The sequence below is a fragment of the Triturus cristatus genome, chromosome 5_2 (assembly GCF_964204655.1).
Source record: "Triturus cristatus chromosome 5_2, aTriCri1.1, whole genome shotgun sequence".
In the NCBI taxonomy this organism is placed as follows: Eukaryota; Metazoa; Chordata; class Amphibia; order Caudata; family Salamandridae; genus Triturus; species Triturus cristatus.
In genome coordinates this window covers 910,306,747-910,328,059 of record NC_140588.1, presented here as the reverse complement: position 1 = coordinate 910,328,059, position 21,313 = coordinate 910,306,747, and the positions used below count along the sequence as shown (strand labels likewise).

Here is a 21,313-nt window from a genome sequence, read left to right as displayed (position 1 = left end):
TCATCTTCGAAACCAGTGCATCACCCTTGAGTTGATGCATCCTCTGCTACAAGAGCAGAACCAACGCCTCGCATAAAGGACCAGTCCATCGCCCTCAGAACCGCTGCATTGACGCCTTTGCATGGGGAAAACCTACGCATCGCCTCGGCTGCACCTCGCATCTTCCTCAACGAAAACCAGGATCAAGGTACTTTTGTTCAGCGTGCACAAGTAGGTCCCTGTATCCAGCCCTCGCTCCATTGTGGTTGGCCTGAATTTTTTCCTTGCCCCAGTCCAACGCGACAAGATATCCCAAATAGGCACTTATTGCTTCTAAGCGCTATTTTACAGTTCATTCGTTAAAAATTAATATCTCAAGTTCTACTTATTGGATTTTTGTCGTTTTGGTCTTGTTTTATTTAATAAATTAACCTGGTGTGGATTTATTTTCACAGTTTTACTGTTTGAAGTGTTGCACAAATACTTTACATATTGCCTCTTAAGTTAAGCCTGACTGCTCTGTGCCAGGCTACCAGAGGGTAAGCACAGGTTAATTTAGGACATGTCTGTGACTTACCCAGAATAGGATTGTGCTTCCTGCTTGGACAGGGTGAATACCTCTGCTAACCAGAAACCCAATTTCTAACAGTAAGTATCTTAATCTTTTGGTCTCAAAAATGTACAACATGTAGTTATTGAGATGTTCACGGATATCTCAATGCATTGTGATCCTAATCATCGGTGGAAAATGAAACAAACCTACTTTCACCCCCAGATGATGTCAATTTTATATCGATTCGATGAATTTGCTTATCGAATTTTATGATGTGCAATGTGAAACTCTTTCCTAATTGGTGTTTTGTCTTTGGCATCAATGTTGTAAAAACATCAAAGGCGTTTCAAGATTTAAAGGACAGCTCTGCTACTCCAGGCCAGACACTATAAATCTCTCAGGTGTGAGAACAGATTGTATCCTCAAACAGTCATTTGACTAGGTGAACTGGGAAAATGTAAAATGGTAAGATATTTATTGAAAGTAAGTGATTTGCTAGAAGTCGATGATTCTAGCAGTAGTGAAAATTAAAAACTGTTTCAATATGGACCAAGAAATACTCAGCATTCTTATTTCGGAAAAGTTTAGGAGGTAAGTGATAAGCGTGTGAAAACTTTGCACAACTGCTTTGGCATAATTAGGCTACATTTCAAAAAGAGTACTTGAAATTACACCAAATAATGCAAAATACAAAACCTGCATTAAGCACTATATTTTAGCACAAATGCATCCGCTTCTCCATTTTGGACTGGAGGACTAATTTTGTGTTAAAATAGTGCAAAAAACACAATCGCCACCAGAAGCAGCCACACCCGTTCTGATCATTTGTGTTGTTCCTGTGCACTTGGCCTTAATTTTCATTGCCAGAGGGCAGAACTTTGATGGTTAAGGTAGTTTGCCACTGGTGTCCTGAGTTGCATCCTTGGATGGTGCTGCATCCGTGCCCAAGTACAATCCTTTACACACTTGTCTCTTAGGGTAGCAAAGGCAATCAGCCCCAGGCTTCTCAGGGAGGTAGTGTGAGGGGCACAAGTTCAGAACTCAACAATCAACAAACAGACACAATAGCTTCAATGTGCAGACCAGCCCTTGTCTTTTTAGAAAAGAAACTACTTATTAATCTCACTGCAGTCCTAATTACAACACAATTAAATAATTTACACAAAGTTGAGATCCTGGTCATGATTTCCTCTTCTGGTGCTGCATCTGCTGCTATCTGCCACCCAAGGAACCCCTGATAAGCTTTTCCCCCCAGCAATTATGAAAAAGCATGAACCAACCTCATGTGCAGATTGTGGTGCAGCATAAGTCAAATGCGCAACCAGTTCATGCATATCGCATGTTCCTACTGCTATTGGTGTAGTGGATAGAAAATTAGTCTCTGGGAGAGGCAGAGCTTGCTCGCGACCAAGATGGCCGCTTGAGCCCTTAGCTCCGTCACATCGTTGCACCATTCACCAGTTATCCGGCAGTCTCTCAGTGCCCCACATTGTGTAGACCGAGAACTGAACGTCGGAGCGGGCCTGGAACCCAAAGATCTTACTCCGGTCAAAAACTGACTGGGAAAAGCGGAGCTAAGTGGCTCGGACTTTACCCGCCTCGCTATGCCAGGATCCCCGAGCTGTGGTGTGACGCAGCGGCGGGGTCGGGTTAGTGACGAGACGCTGTGGGATCCCGTGCTGGTCGACACCTATTGCCTGCGTGGAGTCAGCTCTGCTTTGCCCCCCCCCCCCCCACAGAGCCCGGAGTCGGCACAGGACCCCCGAGAGACACACTGCACCCTCGGAGTGAGTAAGGAGTGAGGTTTGGGGGAGGAGCGGAACACCGGGATCGGCTGACTGATCTCTAGTGGGAAATCACAGGCGCCGCATACCGCCGAGTTACCACTTCTCTGACCCCAGTGCCTGGTTTAACAAGCGGAACCAACGGGGTGTCAGGCCTGCGGTGGGAACCCGGAGCGGATCTCGGGAACGGGCTCGAGCAGATAGGAGACTCGGTCCCCCCCTCCCTCCACTGGAACCACCATCTTGCTCTGCGAGTGTGGCTCGCATGCAAAGTTGCAGAGAAGTATTGCACCATATGAGCCTTGCAAGTACTGGCTCAGGGGGTGAGTGACTGAGGGGACCGCTAACAAGGAGAGCCTTGCAGTGTTAGGTTGAAGGGGATTGCCACAAGAAGCACTGAGATGGTCTGCCCGCCCGGGGGTGGCTACGCCGGTGTACGAGTCCTGTTCCGGGGTGCCTGGACTGAGGGGGAGAAGAGTACCTCAGGGAGGACAGAAGTGGTTGCCATTTATCGCTCCAGCCCCTAGGAGTGGGGTATTGAAGTCAGGATCAGCCTTATGAAGTCCGGAGACTGGAGGCGCTGAGAAAATTGCTGGGCAGTCTGAATCTAAAGCAGTACTGACCTGGATAGCTGTGGCAGTGTCGGTGTCTGGAAGTTGGGACGCTACCCGTTTGTAAGCCCATAGCTGTACTGTAACTAGGAGCTGCCTTGTGCCCTGAAACAAAGTCCCACAAGCTGATGCGCGAAGAGGGAAGCTAGCTGCTAGTATCACTCGGCAGAGGACACCGCTTTGACGTAGGGTTGTCAGCAGCAGGGTTTGGATAACTTGGAGGCGCCCTCGAGCCGCAACCTGACATCTGGAGTGGGAGATCTTGGGTCTGGTGTGCTGGGGAGCCCTGCTTGGTAAGTCCCGCTGAGTGCCAACATGGGCAAAGTAGATAGAGCTCAGCCCAAGCTCCCATTCAAGTAGAAGCGATCGAAATCGCATGACGCTTCTACAGATGGAGCCGAAAGGAGGCAGACCAGCCCTACGCTGGAAGTCCCAAGCCCAGATATACGGGAGATGCTGGTGGCTCTGGAAAAAAGCCTGCAAAACGGAATCACCTCTTTGGGCACGAAGATGGATGCCCTATCCTACCGTATGGATAGAATGGTTGAGCACTTGGACAAACATGCTGAACGCTTGGACATGTCCGAGCGGAGACTTACGGAGGTGGAGGAAGCGCATACAACATTGGACACAGAGCATAAACAACTGGGAAAAGACCTACGTATCCTTCAAGACAAAACAGAGGACTTGGAAGCTCGTTCCCGTCAATGCAACCTCAGAATCACTGGCCTACTGGAGTCTACACCGACTGGTAACATGGAACACTTTATTGAGAAGCTGTTGGTCAAGCTGCTGGGTGAAGGGTTTTTTTCCGCCATGTTTGTGGTGGAGAGAGCGCACCGCTCCCTTGGGTCACGCCCACCCCCGGGTGTGCCACCTCACCCGATCATCGCAAAATTACTCAACTATAGAGACAGGGCTGTGCCTCTGAGACTGGCGAGGGAAAAGCAAACATTGAACTATGAGGGCTCTGAGATATCATTGTTCCCAGATTTTACTATCCGAGTGCAGGAGGCCCGCCGCCAGTTTGTCCCCATGAAAAAACAACTACACGACATGGGCGTAGACTACGCTATGCTGTAGCCTGCGAAGCTCCGGGTCAACAGGCAGGGACGATCCCACATCTTCACGGACCCAAAAGCCTTACAAAAGGCCCTAAAAGACTGAACTAAGGAGCGACGTCACAGCCCAGAGCGACACCTGCAGGCCGAGGCGACTGGGGGATCTCTTGAGGACCAGGACTAACAGAGTCGAACACACCTGGACGATAAGTATGGTTTTTCGGCGAGAAAGGAAAAGAGGGTAGGGCGGCTATGTGTTTGATCTTGAAGATACAGTTTGGAGGGAGTAGCTCCTGACCTTACTTGGCGGGGGAGGGGGGCCGGATACACTGGTGCAATTAAAACCGCCTCGTGGGGCTTGTGGTGGGATCATTGGACAGGATGTAGGTGAGTTTCGGGGGCGGACGGCGGGTGGGACGGGTGGTGCGGGTCTGGTAATGAGCCTGTTGGAATCTCTACAAGTTGTTAACATAACACCACGAACTTCTGAGGACTGGGCAGGGAGGAACTTTCACCTGGCACGCGCTGTTTGTCAGTTATGGCCTACATATAATTGGTCTGAGAGGCTGCACATCTTTGAACTGTCGATGCACGGGGGTGAACTGTTTAATGTTTACACGGTTATTCGTAGTAGAAAGAGCAACATCTGCCCACGAGTGTATTACACAAGGGAGTGGACATTTGGTTTTTGGGTGGGTGAGAGGAGATGGGTGAGAGTTCAAGGGGGATGAATCACAACCGAAATGGGGAGGTCTGTTGTGGGTGGGGGGAGGACTGCAGATGGGGAAGCGGTTGATGTTTAAGTTGTACGAAGCTTGGCGTCTATATGTACAAGATGAGTGTTTCATATACCTGTTGTATAGGTCGGGATACAAAGAGTGCTCCATTATACATGACGGCGAGATACGGTGATGCCCACACGTTAGAGACTTTAGGCTCTCTGCGCGCACTTACGTGGAATGTACGAGGGCTCAACGACCACCGGAAGCTACGTAAAGTGTTGAATTATCTTAACAAGCATAATATTGATATAGCCCTGATACAGGAAACACATCTGCCACTGACCAGCGCGTTGCTGCGAAGTAGAGGACTGTTAGGCAACATTAACATATCAGGGTTCACTACGCATGCAAGAGGGGTGCTAACATGGGTGAACCCCAGGTCGGCTTTTTCAATGGTAAAATTAAACTCAGATAGCAATGGCCGTTTTGTGATTTCCAGCTGTAAAGGGAAAGGAGTTGATCTCATTGTAGTAAATGTTTATGGCCCAAATTACTACTGCCTTGAGTTTTATAATTTCCTTGCTAGTATCGTATATAGGTATCCGGATTCATGCTATCTTGGGGGGGGGGGGGATTTTAATCTAGTTAGGAATCCAAATCTAGACAGATCGGGGGCCGGCGAGGCGACCATCTGTGGCAGCCAGGGCACTGGAGAGTGCGATGTTAGGCATGGATCTGTGCGATGTCTGGAGAACAAGATGCCCGGATAGAGGTGGCTTCACGCATTTTTCAGCTCACCATAATTTGCACACTCGTATAGATTATTGGTTGATATCTTCCCCTCTTATGGGTCATATCCGTGAATGCTTGATACTCCCTCGTACACTATTGGATCATTCTCCACTGTTGCTGGTACTTAATGTGCCTAAGAAGACGGTTCCACCATTCACTTGGCAGTTTCCACCTTATTCATTGCTGGACCCTGTCTTTAAAGAAGACATGGCTGAAGCTATTGAAACCTTTTTCATTACAAATGTGGGATCCGTGGATAGTTTTTAGGTTGTCTGGGAAACCTTTAAGGTCTACATCCGGGGAGTGGCCATGGCAAAACACTCTGGTGTACTGTGATCTATCCGACAGAGGCTGGCTGACCTCGAGCGAAAACTGGTCGCCTTGGAACAGCGCCAACAGGTGTGTAATGATGAGGCAATAACACGGGAAATCAAAGACCTATTGGGCGAACATCAAGATGCCGCTGACAGTGAAATTAAGCATTTGGGCAAATATGCCACGGCCCGAGTATATGGTAAGGGGACGGGCCGGGTTCTGTATTAGCACAAATATTGAAAGCCAAGCAAGGTAGAATGCAGATCACTGAACTTAAGTCGGAGGAGGGTGAGACTTTGACAGAGGAGCTGGCGATAGCAGACAGGTTTAGACAATTTTACGCAGAATTGTACTCGTCTTGGTCGTCTGGTTCGGAGGATGAAATTCTTTCCTATCTCGAGCATATTCAATTACCGTTTCTCACTAACACTCACCGGGAGTTTCTCGTGCGACCTATAGAAAAGGATGAGATTGTATTAGCCCTGGCTGGTATGAAAGCCACGAGCGCCCCGGGAGCGGACGGCCTCACTGTTGACTTTTATAGAAGCTTTCTTGATTTATTACTTCCACACATCTCAATGCTTTTTGACATGTGTGTGTCGGGCACAATGCCGCCGTCAATGAGGGAAGCGTTAATCGTTACTATCCCCAAACCAGGTAAACCCTTGGATGAGTGTGGATCATATCGCCAACTCTCCCTGTTTAATGTGCATACCAAGCTATTTGCGAAGATTCTCGCTAATCGGCTCGTGACTCTGGCGCCAGTATTAGTAGCCCCGGAACAGGCGGGGTTTATTCCGGACAGGAACCTTACATACAATCTCCCCACGGTGTTTGGTGCCATTCAATATACCAACCCAGACAATACAGCGGTTGTGGTTTTCCTCGACATGGAGAAGGCCTTCGATTCTGTTGAATGTCCGTTCATGCGGCAAGTTCTAACTAGGATGGGACTGGGCCCAGTCTTCCTCCAACTGATTGGAGTGCTTTATAATTCCCCCACAGCTCGTATCAAAATAGGAGACCTAGTAACCGATACTATCACAATAACCAGAGGAACGAGGCAAGGCTGTCCGTTGTCCCCAATCTTCTACGCATTGGTAGCTGAACCTCTTGCGTGCTCATTAAGGGAGTACCATAGCCATCGAGGCATTGGCTTCCCAAACTATAAGATCATTGTGTCTACCTACGCGGATGACACATTATTATATGTCCGTGAGCCGGAAAACAATCTTTCTTCGGTCCTCAGGGAGGTGGTGCACTTCGGGGCGCTATCGGCCCTACGTGTTAATTGGTCTAAATCCATAATTTTCCCGCTTACTCCGGCCACGATACCCTTTGAGCCGGACTATCCACTGCAATGGTCCACTGAAGCGATACGATATCTTGGTGTCCGCCTTCATACGGACTCGGAGATCGTGTTTAGAGAAAATTACGGCACCGCAGTCAGCAGACTGGAGGATGACGTTGACACTTGGATTAGGTTACCGCTGTCTTTACTGGGTAGAATCTCAATCATGAAGATGGTGGTTCTGCCTCGATTTTTGTTCCTCTTCACAAACATACCTATTGTGCTACCCTGTTCTTTCTTTCAGAGAGTCAACACATTATTGATAAAATTGGCCTGGGCCGGCAAGCAGGTGAAGGTGAAGGTGAAGGTGAACTGGCGGATACTTACACTACCGTATCATTTGGGGGGGTTAGGCGCGCCAGATTTAAATTTGTATTATGGAGCGGCACAAAGAGCTCTAGCTTACTACTGGATGCACGGCTCTCCTGATATACCGTTTCTCCGCATGGAAAAACTTTTCGCAGACCCCCTCCCTCTTCCGGCCACGATTTGTGGTCCCCCGGATCGAAGGACGGGGATATTGGACTCTGTCAACTCGACTCGACATGCATGGTATAGCATGTTGCAATTGCAGGCGGGCGCGCTGCTATATTCCCCGGACATGCGCATTGAATGGACTCTCTGGTTGGCCCCGTGTAGGGATAAAGGGGTTGTACGTGCATTACAATCATTGAATATATGGACGGCTGGAGACTTATTCCAAGACATTGCAGTTAAGTTTTGGGAAGAGGTAAGGGATCCGGTTGTACCTAGCAATATGTTGCAACGGTTCCAGTTTCATAGAGTGAGGAGTGCATTGTGTGATATTTTAGAAGACGAACTTCAGGAACCACCTATAGTGCTGGAACTGTCCTACATAATCAGAGCAAAATCGCCCCGCAAAATGGTTACTGACATATATATATAAATTAGCAATGTCCCATAGAGCACACCACTACACTAAAGCCAGGCTGGCCTGGCAACGAGATTTACAGCAAAACATAGATGACGACACGTGGACTTACTGCTGCAACAGTACACGACGCATTTCCCTGCACGGCAGAAACAGATAGATGCACTTCAAGTATGTGAATAGAGTGTACTACATCCCAGAGAGATTACATAGATATGGATTAAGGGATACCTCGGCTTGTGAGAGATGTAGATCGCAATCGGCGGATTTCTTCCACCTAGCATGGCAGTGCCCGGGGTTGTATAAATTCTGGGAGTCTATTTTTCGGGAATTGGGGGAAATAGTAGATACAGAGCTAACTCCAGACCCGATTCTGGCTCTTTTAGGTTACTCTAAGCCACTGCCTGAGTCAGTACATGGATTAGTGGATATGGGACTTTTCATAGCTAAGCAGCGAATTGCAATGTGCCGGTCTAGGTGTCCCTTGCCCACGATGACACAATGGTCACACAACATGCTTTACTGTTGCACACAGACTGAGAATTTAAGCAAATTACTTCCTCCCAGGAGTAGACCTAAGAATTTCTGGGGACTTTACACGTCATATTTTCTTGCTTGAGAAGCGGACGCCAATATTGAGTTCCCTTGGACATAGATGGCAATGCACACACCGCACCTGTCTAAAAAGTAGTGTTTGTTTGCAGGCAGCGCAGGCCTAGGCGCTACACGCTGGATAGATTATTCATCCCACCGTACATGGATGTCCAAAATACCTTTCATAACTTCGGGTATAACTGTCAGCATTTCAGTGGCGCATGCGGAGTATGTTTGGTTTGTTATTGCGGGTTGCATTATCAGTTTTCTTTATGCATAATGTATCTTTTAATTATCGGTACACTATTGCTGCCTGCCCTAGGGGTTGTTGGCCTAATAGCTGTGTATAATTGATCATAACGACATGCTGCCGGCACCTGGGTTGTAGGCAGATGGCTGTGTCTAATTGAGTAATGTGCAATAAATATTTAAAAATAAAAAATAAAAAAATTAAAACAATTAGTCTCTGATACTCAACAAGTGTGGATCCAGCAACTTAGCCTCCCCTCCCCCCTAAAAGTAGAGTCCCAGTGTAGCTGGGGGCAGGCCTCTGAAGCCACTGCAGAGGGTATGCATAGCCTGCCTCTCCTCACATGACTGGCTGGGTTCAATCTAGTGTCGACCAGTGGCCCTAATGCATTTGCACAGGCATGGGCCCAGCTGCTGTAGTCCTGGCAATCCAGTGAGATGGCTACAGCCTCACTTTGGCTGTTGGCAAACACAGGAAGAAGCTCTGATTAGTCCAATACAAACAGCAGGGTAGTTCCAGCCCCGACTGGGTTGATACAATCAACACAGCAGTTGCAGCCCCAACTGGCCGAGACATTCATTAGGACAGTCGCAACACTGACCAGGCCGTCACAATCACTAAAGCAGTTGCATACCCAACAGGGTCATTGCATAAACAGAAGCTTTTCATGGTTTCTACCAAGAACCTTCTGAGATACCAGGAGAAACCCCTATGCAGAGATTTCTCTTGGCTTTGCTCTCAGGTAGTCAGCTTTCTCTGGGTGTCCCTGCATTCAGGGACATGCTCGGCTTCTTCTTGGACAAGATCTCCTCCAGCAAGATGAGGTAGACTTGTTCCCTCTCTCAGCAGACAAGCTAGTAGGCAGACCGTCATCTACTCCAGCAGAAAGTGCAGGATTCAAGTGATGTTCCCCCACCTCTGGGAGACTGACTGTCAAACAGGCACCAGAGCCCAGCTCACACAATAGTCCTTCAGGTTTTGTGCAGAGTAGTCCCTAGACTTGGGACTTGAACAAAGTGGGGTGGTTTGGGGTCCCACTTTTATACACACTTTCTAGACAGGGGTTGTGGATCCACAGTGTCCCACTAGTGTACATGTACTAAACACAATACAGAATGTCAGCGTCCATCATGAAATTGGTGTTGTGATTTTAACAGTGATCTATGGAGTGTAGATCAATTTCTTTGTTTTAGCATTGCAATTCTTGCAGTCATACAATTTGTTGTACTTCTAGGTGGACTTGCAGTTTTGAAAACAAAGTTTTTTATCTTTGGATGTCAAACTCTAGGGTTGGTGGCATACCTAGGCCTGGTGCTGCCCGTGGCGGTCCCTTTGTTTGCAGCCTGCAGTGCCCGAATGTAAGAGCGGGGGGTGTTAGAAATTGGATTTTTGGTAGGCTAGGGCTTGCGCCAAAGCCAGGCAGAAACCACCACTCTAGTCAGGATAAGGGAGCTACCCTCCTAAAATAACCCCTGCTCACCCCTTGGTAGCTTGGCACGAGCAGTCAGGCTTAACTTAGAGGCAGTGAGTAAAGCATTTGCACATAACCAACAGTAATACAGTGTAAGCACTACAAAAGGACACCACACCAGTTTAGAAAAATATCCAATATTTTTATATACATAAGACAAGACCAAAAACGATAAAAATCCACAATACCGTACTTAAAAATCTTCAGTTATCAAAATATGCTTGAAAAATAGTTCCTTGATGTCGATAGCTCCGTCCAGGGCTATCACGGTGTCGTGAGCAAACAAATCCAAATAGTTCTGGCTGACCGCAGAGTCGTGGGCCAGGTACAGTGTCGGGAAGACCCGCAAACAGTACCTTTTAGAAATGCAGGGCAGCGGCGACCTCTCGTTGAGCTTCAGAAAGCACGGCGTCCTCAGGCATAGGTTCCAGAGGTCGATGCTGGAGTCGTTGTCCACAGGTCTCTGTACGAGCAGCAGCTCGGTGGCGGCATCAGCAAGCATCATCGGTGAGACCAGGGTGCGGCATTGCGGCGGTGCTCTCTGCGGTGCCTTCAGGACACGGAGTCGGCAGTGACATCATAAACGCCGTTGGTTTGCTTTTTCTTCTGTTGCAAAACAAAACACACAGTTCCCAGTGCTGGGACAGAGGAGCTTGAAGTCTGCTATTCCTGAGACTTCTTGACCAGGGGGCAAGCTCTACCTCAAGCCCTTGGAGAAACTCACAAAAATAGATTGCAGAAAGTTCAGTCCAGTCCTTTCACTGCCCAAGACAGAAGCAGCCATTGCAAGCCAACACAGCAAAGCACACAGCAATGTGGTAGTTCCTCCTCACAGCTTCTCCAGCTCTTCTTCTTAGCAGTCTTCTTGGTCCAAAAGAGTTCTAAAGTTCAGGGGTCTGGGCCCCAATATTTATATCCCCAAATCCTTTGATCTCTTAGGCAGAGAGTGTCTGTGCCCAGCCAGAACCAGTTCTGCCTTCTCTGGTGTGACTTCCTGGCAGGAGGTGGAGACAGCATGGTCAGAGGCAGACCAGGCCCTTTGAGATGCAAGGAAATCTCCTTCCCCTTTCCCCAATTGCAGCCCAGGTCTATTCAACCCTTTCCTGACCCACCTAGACTATCTGGAGCCACTCCTGCTCCCCAGCCTTCTGTCATACAAACCCCAGACAGGCAATCCACATTCCAGCAGAGGCATACGGGATGACTGAGCAAGAAAAGACCTACTTTCTAAAAGTGATATTTTCAAACACAGAATGTAAAAATCACTTTCACTAAAAGATGCATCTTTAGATTCTGAGTTCAGGTATACTAAACCTTATTTTCCTACCTAATTCCCTGGGCAAGTTATGTTTATAGGATGTTATAAACAAACTACCCATTCTGTCCTATGGGGAACAGGTAGCCTTGCAATAGCGAAAAACGAAATTGGCTGTAATTCGCTATCAGGACATGCCACACACACCAGGGCATGTCTTACCTTTCACATACACTGCACCCGGCCCACAGGGGTACATTGGTCCTACCTTAGGGGTGGCTGACATGTAAGAAAAGGGAAGGTGAGAGACTGGCAAGTGTGCGCACTGGCCAAGTCAACATAGCAGTTACAAACTGCATGCAGACACGTGGGTGGCACAATCAGTGCTGTAGGCCCACTAGTAGCATTTGATTCACAGGCCCTGGCACACTCAGTGCACTTTACTAGGGACTAACAAGTAAATCAAATATCCAATCCTGGAAACACCAATCCATAACATAATTTACCACAGGAGCACTTGCACTTTAACACTGATCAGCAGAGAGAAAAGTGTGCAGGAGCACTACACCAGCAAAAGCAGAGTCAAAACCGGGAGGTCAGAAAGCAAAAACTCAGGGGAAACACGGCAAGAGATGCCAAGTCTAACACATGTCCCCTCCAGCTGAAAGTAGGGAGAACAACCCACCCTCCTGGGAGTTCTCTTCACTAAGGCGGAAGAACCTGGACAGACCATCTGCATTGGCGTGTTCTGTGCCAGGACGGTGTTCCACCGTAAAGTCCATTCCCTGTAGGGAGATGGACCACCTCAGCAGTTTTGGATTCTCACCTCTCATTTGCATCAACCATCTGAGGGGCATGTGGTCTGTCGGAACCTGGAAGTGTGTCCCAAACAGGTATGTTGTCAGCTTCTTTAGTGCCCAGACCACAGCGAAAGCTTCACTTTCTATGGCACTAAACCTTTGTTCCCTGGAGAGTAGTCTCCGGCTAAGGAAGACTACAGGCTTGTCTAGGCCTTCTTCGTTCAGTTGTGAGAGCACTGATCCCACTCCATGCTCTGAAGCGCCAGTCTGCACGACAAATTCCTTGGAGAAGTCGGGTGCCTTGAGCATGGGTGCCGTGCACATGGCGGCCTTCAGGGCATCAAAAGCCTTCTGGCATGACTCAGTCCAGATCACCTTCTTGGGCTGCTTCCTGGAAGTCAGCTCTGTTAAGTGGGCAACAATGGTGGCATACCCCTTAACAAACCTCCTGTAGTACCCTTTGAGTCCAAAGAAGACCCTCACCTCTGTCTGGGTCTTGTGGGGCTCCCAAGCCAGAATGGTGTCTATCTTGGGTTGTAGGGGAGCCACGTGGCCACTTCCTACCTGGTGTCGCAGGTACCACCGAACCCTGCCCGATCTGGCACTTACTGGCCTTGATCGTGAGGCTTGCCCTCTGCAGCGCCTTCAACACTTCACCAAGGTGCTACAAGTGTACTTCCCAGGTAGGCGGCACTAAAATCCTCCATCCCTGCCAACACCTGGTTGACCAACCTCTGAAAGGTGGCAGGGGCATTCTTCAACCCAAAGGGCATCAACCGGAACAGGCAATTTCCTTCTGGGGTTGAAAATGCTGACCCCTCCTTGGCCCCATTTGTTAAGGCAATCTGCCAGTACCCAGACGTTAAATCAAACGTGCTGAGGAACTTGGCAGCTCCCAACTGATCAATGAGCTCATCAGCTCTGGGGATGGGGTGTGCGTCAGTCCTGGTGATGGCATTGAGCTCACGGTAGTCCACGCAAAACCGCAGTTCTGGAGTTGCACCGGGTGCAGCAGCCTTTGGGACCAAGACCACTGGGCTGGCCCAAGAACTGTTGGAAGGCTCGATCACCAATAACGCCAACATCTTAGAGACTTCCTCTTTAATGCTGGCCTTGACCTAGTCAGTCTACCTGTAAATGTTGTGCTTCACAGGAGGGCTGTCACCGGTGTCCACATCATGGGTACACCAGTGAGTAACACCTGGGGTCAGGGAGAACAGTGGGGCAAACTGTCCCAACAACTGGTGACAGTCGCTCTGCTGCTCTGGAGTCAGTGTAGGGGAGAGGATCACACCTTCCACTGACCCGTCACGCTCCTTGTTAGACAAGAGGTCAGGGAGAGGTTCACTCTCCTCTTCCACCCCATCATCTGTTGCCAAGAGCATACTCACTTCGGACCTCTCGAAGTGGGGCTTGAGGCGGTTCATGTGGAGGACCCTCAAAGGGTTCCTTGGAGCCCGCAAATCCACCAGGTAGGTGACATCACTTTTGCGCTCCACCACCTCAAATTGCCCAGTCCACTTGTCCTGCAAGGCACAAGGTTCCACTAGGGCCATGACCCACACTTTTTGCCCAGGTTGAAATTCGACCAAAGTGGCATTCTGGTCATACCACTTCCTCATTTCTTCCAGGCTTGCCTGAGTGAGTTTCTTGAAGCGGGCAGTTTGGTTTCTGAAGGCCAGCATGTAACTAAACACATCCTGGGGAGTTTCCCAAACTTCCTTCGCCAAACTCAGAGGTCCTCTCACAGGGTGACCATACAGAAGCTCAAAGGGACTGAACCCCAGAGACTTCTGTGGTACCTCCTTGTATGCAAAGAGAAGGCACCGCAAGAGGACATCCCACTTATGCCTCATGGGTTCTGTTAGACCCTTAATCCTGCCCTTCAAGGTCTGATTACCTTGTGGGTGGTTGTCAGGTTCCCCCGTTCTGAATCCTCGGGATGGTGCTGATGCTCAAATGGGTCCACCTCTCAACTGACCCAAGTCCGGAATGTAAAATATATGCGGACTAGTGAGCTAGTTAAGTGAGGGAAGGAAAGGGAAGGAACAGGAGGGAAACCTAAAGAAGACACATAAAATAATGTAAGTGAACAGTAGTGAACCAGCAGTACAACAACTACAACAGTGATTCCTAGGAGGATTGCGCTAGAGCACACTACCTGTAAAGGAAACAAAGGAGATGTCCACCAGAAGAGAGGAGAGGGCGATAGCGGTCTTCTGCATAGGCCACTGAGCTAGAGAAAGAACAGCTGTTACTAAAGCAACATTCCCCCTTTGCCCTCCACTCTAATATTGCGGCATCGCTCTGTGATTCACATACCCTGGTTATGCAAAAGTGAGGTCAATCACAATCTAGGGAGTTCATAACACTCTAGATACTCTCTCCCTCCCCTAGGAAACGGTAGAGAAGAACAAACAAAAATGATCAAAACAAAACGTGGCATGGGGTGTCTTTTATACAGACTGCAATAATGTCTTCAATATACCCCATGTATAGGAACTGGAGTTTTCCAGCCACCTTTCAGTACTCTGTGGAAACACTGTTTATCAAACCATGAGTAGGGTTTCAAGGATGTTTGTTTGCCATGGATCCCTCTGTAATACAAAGCCTATGAAATGCAACAAAGAATAGTTCACCTCGTACATGAGCACCCAGGAGCGCCAGGTCTCGCCAACAGGGATAAGAAATGAAAATAGAGAGCGAGGCGAAGATAGGTTCTCTCCCGCCTCGTGTAAGTCACGGTTTACAGTGGAGCGTGTTACGCACTCTCCCCAGGGAAACAAGCATACAAAGTTCCGCTGTAACACCAACTTTTCTCTCCCCAGGAAACTAACACTTAGCAGTGCCCGCTATGCTCCTCCGCACGTAAGCAGCAGAAAGTGCGGTTACAGCCAACGGAGAAGCACGGGCCAGGAACGCCTGAGAAGGCGTGTCATCATGCACATAAAGGGGCTCCTAATGGGCATGCGCAAGTCCATGAAAACACAAGTGCGCATGACTGGGCACGGGCTAAAAATTAGCTCACCATGCCCACTCATGCGCACTTGTGCTGGAGTGCTGCCTGGTCTGACAGTGCATTTCAGTCAACTTGACGCCGGACCGCCCACGGTCCGACGTCATGCTGACCGACATGCATGGTCAGTTCTCCCCACCCTCGGCGTCTCTGAACTTAAGTAAACTAAGTTCAGAGACACCAAGGGAGCTGCGGGCGGGTGCGGGGGGGGCAATGCCCCAACGCCCGAATGGACGCACCGCGCCAATCTCAAACTCGAGGATTGAATGACCATATTCTGAACTCCTCTCTGACCCACTGACAGGCACTGATAGAAACTCGCCTTATGTTCATCCTCAGCTCCAGAGCTTTTAATCCTGGCCACGAAAAAAATACAAAAACACATCATCCTCGGACTAGATAACACTCTAAGGCAGTAAACGTGAACTATAGATGGGATCTAAATCACGGACATAAAGTGTACTTCCAAAGCGAACGTTCACCCAAGGGTTGACGCTTAATAACATACGTTTACTGTTTCTCAAGGGTACTCATGTTATCCACCTCAGAAGGATGAATGGATAAGTGGACCCACCGCGATTTGAACCTGTGGTCATGAACTCGAACACAGGCTCCTACAGTGATTCGACCACTAAGCCACCGGACATGGATTACCTGTATTTTTCTTACAATAAAGCTATGGACATGAATATAGGGACCCGTCTCAATGCCCGTTCAAAAATGCGACTGGGTGTGAGGAGGCCCGGCGCACTCACAGCTCTGCTCTGCCCTACTTCTCAGCGGTGTCCATGTTCCCAACAGCAGAGGTGTGGCTTTGTTCAGACGCGCTCCCGTCCGAATAGGGCGGGGGTGCGAAGTGTTAAGGAACATCACACTCGATTCCGGGAGCTGGAGTTGGGCGGGGTCAGGATCCGGATCCAGGTGCACTGACTGAAAGCAAACAACGAACTACCTACGGACGAGCATACATCGCGTGTCTGTCGCAGCGCTAGGTAAGTGGCCGATGTTTGTGGATTGATAAATCCCCTAGATAACGTTCATTCAAAAGAGCAAAGCAAAGGCGCGCGTGATTGCGTCACTCAGTCCACCCTGACAGCAGCGTAGGGGAAGCGGGTGCACGACAAAGAACTATTGCGGGCCATAGTAAGGAAAGCAATGCTATTAAAATGTACTTTTATAGAACGTAAATCATTAATTAGTCAGCGGATGCAGAATACTGATGCACTGATTGTTAGATAGTTTTAATTTGTAATAAACGCATACATTGTTTTGATTCCAAGGGTTGCCGGCAGAATGTCTGTGCACTACTGTGGCGGGTTCACAGCCATACACTACTCCGCTGACCTCTGTGGAACCCTGGAATTTAAGTGCCCGTCTGTGGCACTGAACAAACACTCTGGTGGTGAAAACTCTGCCTGGCCTGCCGACAATTCCAGAGAAAGGCGGTGGAAGTGTCGCCAGGTGCCTGCAAAGGCGAGTTTAACTGGCATTCATAAGAGCGGCTTCATGCGCGGGGGCTGCAGGTCCAATGCCAGGGCTGTGCTAAGAGGGGCTGCAAAGTGATAAGGGACAGCAGTGGTGTGATAAGTTGTCATATCGAGGAACTTAAAGTGGTGAGGGCACCCCCACCATCATAGTTGAAAACATTTACCAGCACGCTGCACAGGAGCTCCACCGATGAGGCGGTCCGCATGCAGCGTTGCTATTTAAATGAAAGCGTTCCCTGTCGCGTTTGACCAACCACATTTTATTACACTCTTTGAATTTTTATGTAATCAAGGTACAGGATGACAAATTAATTACCTTTTTAAAATACATTTAGAAGTGGACATTCACAGAGATGGCAGCTTAGAATAGTTTGGTTAAAATTATAAATGTTTATGTCAAGGTTCCAAAACAAACCTTGTTAAAAACCAATCTCCAACAGAATACAATAGTGAAACCCGTGCTGCGATTTAAAAACGTATTCGAAAGCCAATTTACCAGCCTTGTACAGCGGCGCGCTAGGGATTACAGGCCATCCAGCGCTGTGTGAACGCAGGCTCACGGGGTTGGGAATACACACGGCGCAACTCCAGGCACAATGTGGGCATGTGACTGATGTCCCTGCTTATTTAAACAAGGGGTGAGAAATCAATCTGGTGTGTGACAACTCACGCATCAGTAAGGACTCAAAATGACGCTGTGACATAGCTAATGAAACACACGTACACGCTATGCCTTGCTTCATGCTAGGCAGCAGGAGTGTAAAATGCACCTTGTCCATGGGTCACATGCCCACCTAGGTACTCTCAAGGTGCAGTAATTTAATACGAGTGCCTGGCAGTCTGTCAGCTCTCCATCAGGAGAGTCACGCGCAGTCTTTATAACATGCCAACTCATCTGGAAATAAAAGCATGCTGCTGCACAAAACATGGACTTGTAGACCAACTTTCACATAGCGCAATAACAGCCCTAAATGCAATTGTGACTGAGTAGCGCCAAGAAGGCATCTCTTAAAACATTCCCATGGCTTCACTGCCAATGTGTGGGTAGTCTTTAGGCAGAATGAGTGCAGTGTATGAGGTCAGCCTCGCAGTAGTGGATTCGCACCGGGGTAACCCTTTCTCAGGAAGCTTCCCAGAGTATATTAAAATGGCCGCAGCTGTAAATATTGCTGGTGCCCTGAGAAACTAAGTGATGAAGAATGCTTCTTTAGGAGTATTAAAGGGGAAGCCCGTTACCACAGCTCAGTTGGTTAATGCGCCAGAATACAAGCCAACATTTGGCAGAAGGAAAGAGGGAGAGTTCTAAAATATGTCAGGTGAATGCTTTTTCTCCAATTACTTGCATTGAAGTGGGAGCGATTTGGGGTGAGAGAAAGCTAAAATAATTGTTTTTTATAATCGTGAGTCTCCCTTCCTTCTGAATTGGGTGTCTGGTCATGTAAGCGCCTGCAGTACAACAAGACATGCATGCGTGTGTCGTGACGCGTCCCAAATGGACTCACTCAGCCTTTCAACCTTGCAAAGTTGATATATGCAGTATATGTCGAGTACCCTCAATCCTTTCATTTAGGTATTCCGTTTTTGCGGTATGCGCTCTACAAATGGTCATTTTAAATTAAATGTAAGTACATTTTTCACCTTTATAACGTTATTTATCAATTATTTGTGAACATAACCCTATGGCTGTGCTAGGACTCCTACAGTGACCCAACTCTACCTCAGCAACATGACCGCCCTGTCCACGTAAAGACGGATAGTTTCATAAATACCTCATTATACCCGAGGATAAGCTGTATACAAATTCAGAGCTGTAGAAAACTACACAGCACCACCATTTGAGGGAGCTGTGTGGTTATATTCGTCATAAAGTACCTGGCACAGGGCTAGGTCTGTCTTGACTGGTGGACATACTTTGGGCAGGTGAGAGCCCACCGCACTACTCCCAAAAGGACATCCCCGGGAGGAGCCTCATCCCGCTGGGAACAGGGCCCCTGCCTAGCCACGGCCTTACCTCCAGCGCTCTTCTCCTGATGATACTGCACCAGTGCTTAAATTGTAAAATATTAAGTGCCGGGGCTCTGACCTGGAGGCCACTGCAGCTTGCACCATCCATCGCCCTTGTCATTGCTGCCAAAACCACTACTAACCATCTCTCTCGCATGTAAATGCGACAGTTCAGATTATTCCAGGTCCCCAAAGCTAAATGAATGACTGGGCAGGCAGATATAAGCAATTTTAATGTATTTGGTATTCCTAAACAACTGTTATTCTGCTCATCTCTAAATTAGATGAGCAGCGCCACCATGTGGCAGACTGTTCCAAGAATGGTGTTGACAATTAGGTGCCAGTGCCGTGCACTGGAAACCATATAAGTGCTGGTGGAAAGCACCGGCTCAAATTAAGCACTGTACTGTACTGCACCGCCTCAAAGAACAGGTCCATTGCAACACGGAGGCCGACCAGTTCAAAAAGACCCCAGCCTGCCCTCCACCACTGGACTTCACTGTTCCCCAGTGTAAGAGGAGGCAGTGAGAGGACTGGTTCAGCTCCTTGATCTCCCACGAGGTGCTAGACGGTGGGTCATGGGGGGTCTCAAGCGGTGTGGCACAGGGTACCCCAGGCCAAGGTCCCTGCAGTGAAGCTCAGGGTGCACCAGTCCCTGTTGCGTCAGTTGTAATGCAAGTCAACGGATGAGTCAAGCCGGTTTCCCATCTCTACCCGCCAGTGCACCACAGGCACCACAAAAGTTCCTTCCTCTCGTGATATCTGTCTATCACCCATGTGAAAGAACTAAATCGAAACACAGCCTTGCACCAAGACTGCACAGGCGAGGAATGACCAGCACCCCCTCTCCCCAGCCCCCTACTCATTCACTGCCTAGCTGCCTGCCCGTGGGCGTTCTCCAAAAGACCAATGCAAAAAGAGCAATTGATGGACAGAATGCAGAACAATGTCATACATTCACCTCAGTACAGAGATCTGGGCCTAAATCCATCGTTTTTTTCTCTCCATGCTATTCCAGTTTGAACCCAGCCATATGCAAATCAGTCTTGACCCTGTGCCCAATGGGAACAGTCCAGCCCGAACTGCCAGGTCCTCCCTGAACTGGAAACAAGCATCCTAGGACCGGTTTCGGGGTTTCACCCCTCTTCAGCCTGGATAGCTTGACTCCAGTGTCATGAAGAGTACGGGACCCACGTCTGGCTATACCCATCCCACGCGGGGTGACAAATGCAAAAAGAACTGGATTCAAGCAATCCTGGCTGATGAGGGGTGAAAACTACTTTGCATATGGCTGGGTTCAAACTAGAATGGCATGGTGAGCAAAAAAATGATGGATTTAGGCCCAGATCTCTGTACTGGGGTGAATGCCTGACATTGTTCTGCATTCTGTCCATCAACTGTTTTTGCATGTTTCTGGTTCAGGCCGGACTTGGCTTGGCAGTTAGGGTTGGACTGTTCCCATGAGGCACAGGGTCAAGACTGATTTGCAAATGGCCAGGTCTAAACTGGGATGACATGGTGAGCAAAAGAATGATGGATTTAACCCAGATCTCTTGGCTGGGGTGAATGTTTTGCTTTGTTCTGAATTCCGTCCATCAACTGTGTGTCTTTTGCTTTCTCGCCCTAAGTGCACCGGGTATGCCCACACATGGGTCCCTGGTTCACTGTGCCACAGGATTCAAGCTATCCTGGTTGATGAGGGGTGAAACCCCGAAACCGGTCCTAGGATGCTTGTTTCCGGACCAGGCAGGACTTGGCTTGGTAGTTCAGGCTGGACTGTTCCCATGAGGCACAGGGTCAAGACTGATTTGCATATGGCCAGGTCTAAACTGGGGTGGCATGGTGAGCCAAAGAATGATGGGTTTAACACAGATCTCTTGACTGGTGATGAATGTGTTGATTTGTTCTGCATTCTGTCCATCAGCTGTGTGTCTTTACCGTTCTACAAAAGACCATCATAGTTGAAAACATTTACCAACACACTGTATCAATGCTAGGCATGAACCGGGCTCCAAGGTAAACAGCAAGGCTGTTGCTGATCTGAATTCGCGGACAGCCCCTGCACTGTCCTAGCTGCTGTGCCCCCTGTCACCTCTTTTACAGAATTTTATCCCCACAATGCTTCCGGGGTAACCTTATCCGACAGCCGGCCGCGATAGCATCTCCAGGTCGCCGTGTTAGGCAGGAACTCGCGAGGATGGCGTTAATAAGGCGAACTTTCAAGAAAAGAGAGCTTTCAGCGAGAGCCAAATACAAGGGCCCAGTGTGGCCGTAATTGAGAGCAAGTGAGCTTCCTCAGAGAAGGATTAGGGAAAAAAAGACAGACCTCGCCGCAAAGATTAGTTTCAATTAAATGGGCTGGAGGCGAAAGTCGTC

At 48.7% G+C, this 21,313-nt stretch overlaps 1 protein-coding gene across 2 annotated transcripts in view; it reads left to right on the top strand.

Annotated features, from left to right (window-relative positions):
* Nucleotides 1–3,527: 3,527 nt before the first annotated feature.
* LOC146829422 (C1GALT1-specific chaperone 1-like) overlaps nucleotides 3,528–21,313 on the top strand; it is a 58,322-nt gene continuing 40,536 nt past the window's right edge. Inside the window, exon 1 of one of the 2 annotated variants that reach the window (XM_085608112.1) lies at nucleotides 3,528–4,229. The gene's annotated coding sequence lies outside the window, so the exon portion shown is untranslated. Of the gene's footprint in view, nucleotides 4,230–16,313; nucleotides 16,439–21,313 lie in introns of those variants that run through there. The other variant, XM_085608110.1, reaches the window with a different exon arrangement.